The 2,767-nt window shown below is 48.6% G+C and overlaps 1 pseudogene; it reads left to right on the forward strand.

The window, feature by feature from the left end:
* The window catches only part of LOC141091591 (uncharacterized), a 116,332-nt pseudogene that overhangs the window by 67,813 nt on the left and 45,752 nt on the right, over window positions 1-2,767 (forward strand).

Below are 2,767 nucleotides of genomic sequence, written 5' to 3' on the forward strand. Positions count from 1 at the left end.
CTAAGTGCTTGTCCTGGGCTCCAACATCGCCAGTTGCTGCTCATAACTGACTTTTGCACGGGTACTCCCTCCTGCCCAGCTTGGTTCCAGCCCTGCCTGCTGTTTCCGGGAAGTGTCAATGTCAGTTTGCCACCCCAAGTTGCCATGTCGTGTTGCGGTTGGGTTAGCCGAGGCTAGGGTGCCAGCAGTTTAGGTGCTTCCTATGTGGACTGCGGGTTCTGGTAAGAAAGGTTTGTTCCATAGTGCCAGTAGGACAAGCACCCCCTGTAGGACTGTGTGATTCGGTAACTGCGGCCAGCTTGCGGCATGCCAACTTTGCTTTTCAGGGGTAACTTCTGATACCCCTCCGGGTTCCAGCACCGTCAGCTGGTTCTCATCAGAGCCTTTGGCCTAGGTGCCTCCATCTCGGTATCCGAGTTCCGGCAACGTCTGCTGGTCCTTGGTAGTGCTTTGTAGCACAGGTACCTCCTGCTTAGTAACCGGGTTCCAGCACCGTCAGCTGGTCCTCGGTTGTGCCATTGGCTCTTATTCCTTCTGCTGCCCCTCCGGGTGCCAGCACTGTCAGCTGGTCCTCGCTATTTCCATTTGCTCTTGCAGCTTATGCTACCCCTCCGGGTTCCAGCACCGTCAGCTGGTTCTCGTCAGAGCCTTTGGCCTAGGTGCCTCCATCTCGGTATCCGAGTTCCGGCAACGTCTGCTGGTCCTTGGTAGTGCTTTGTAGCACAGGTACCTCCTGCTTAGTAACCGGGTTCCAGCACCGTCAGCTGGTCCTCGGTTGTGCCATTGGCTCTTATTCCTTCTGCTGCCCCTCCGGGTGCCAGCACTGTCAGCTGGTCCTCGCTATTTCCATTTGCTCTTGCAGCTTATGCTACCCCTCCGGGTTCCAGCACCGTCAGCTGGTTCTCGTCAGAGCCTTTGGCCTAGGTGCCTCCATCTCGGTATCCGAGTTCCGGCAACGTCTGCTGGTCCTTGGTAGTGCTTTGTAGCACAGGTACCTCCTGCTTAGTAACCGGGTTCCAGCACCGTCAGCTGGTCCTCGGTAGTGCCATTGGCTCTTGTTCCTTCTGCTGCCCCTCCCGGTGCCAGTACCGTCAGCTGGTTCAAGAGGACAAAGAACAGGAAGACAACCACCAAGATGCAGAACAACAAGAGAGAGAAGACAAAGAAGCATAAAAAAAACAAAGCAGAAGAACATTAAGCATAAGACTAATACTCTGAGCAAATGATATTATCTTATTTATAAGCAGAAGAAGACTAAGCAGTGTATGGGGGTGAGTCCGTTCCTCCTCGTGGTGCCCCTGGAAAAGGCCTGCTGCTGCAGGCCAAACTGAACGCGGACAAATCCTGTTGTAAATCTTTTGTGACAGGCAGAACGGAAGGTGTAAACTTCTAACTTTTCTAGATAACAACTACAGGAATGCCTGACACAAACAAGAATATGATGAAGAAGAATAGGAAGAAGATGAAGAAGTTGAATATGTAGAATAATAATTGTTGAATAAGAAGAATATGAAGAATGTAAGAAAAGGAAGAAGAAGAAGAAGAAGAAGAAGAAGAATGTAAAAAAAGGAAGTAGAAGAAGAAGAATGTAAAAAAAGGAAGTAGAAGAAGAAGAAGAAGAATGTAAAAAAAGGAAGTAGAAGAAGAAGACATACATGTCTGGCAAAATATAAATGAGGCTAACATAGTCAATATCTTTGTAACTCCTAACATCTTTAAAAAAAAAAGTTTAATTCCTGCTATTCCATTTGATTGGGCTAAACCTCTATGGCTTTAATGTCTCCTCCACCTCCCACAATACATTCTACATTATTCTTAGTTGTTTTTCTTCATGTAGAATTAACCTACAAGGAAAGAAAGGGTTTTTTTTAATTCCGATATTTTGGCCCCATTGACTTGCATTGGTTCCCGGTATCGGAATCGGCGATACCGATACTTTTTTTAAAGATCGGCCGATCCATTCCGATCCGATATTTTCAAGTATCGGCTGGTATCGCTCAACTCTAGTTACCACAAAATCCGCACCAAACCCTGCGTCCTGTCACCGCCCATCACTAGCAATGGGGGACACAGAAAAACCACAGGAAAAACTGACAGAGAACCGAGCTGTGCGGAAACCTCAGAGCTGGGACTGGACACAGCTGAAAAGACGCAAGAAAAACGCAGCAAAACGCCAGGTGTGAACACAGCAATGAGGTTGGGCCTCACCGCCGGGCCCCGGGAGCCGCGCTCTTAGGCTGTGTTCACACACAGCGTTTTTTTAGCGGTTTTTACCGCGGTTTTCACTATAAAACCGCTAAAAATAAGCTGCACAGTCATTTCTATGCATTTTGCACTTTTTGTGCACATTGATGCTTTTTTACCGCGAAAAAAACGTATCGCGGTAAAAACCGCAGCATGCTCATTAATTTTGCGGATTTTTCCGCGGTTTTGGCTTCTCCCATGCATTTAGAAACCGCAGCGGTAAAAAACGCCGCGGAAAAATAGGTGCAGTTTCTGGGAAGGGATTCAGGTTTTTGTGCAGAAATTTTCTGCTACGTGTGCACTTAGCCTTATAGTTCCACCATTTCCCGCACTGCGGCACACGGGACTGACAAAACTACAGATACCGAGTACGGCGAGAACACTGGGAGCAAAACCAGAGGACGAGAACTACAACTCCCAACGACTCTCCTCAGCGCAATAACTACGCAAAAGCTCCGCCCCTCCAATCACATGACCGCCAGCACAGCTCCTCCCTAATGCTGAGCCCCGCCCCCTCACCTGG

This window comes from Dendrobates tinctorius, unplaced genomic scaffold, assembly GCF_039654945.1.
Source record: "Dendrobates tinctorius isolate UK_male_01 unplaced genomic scaffold, ASM3965494v1 ptg000055l, whole genome shotgun sequence".
NCBI classification, from domain to species: Eukaryota; Metazoa; Chordata; class Amphibia; order Anura; family Dendrobatidae; genus Dendrobates; species Dendrobates tinctorius.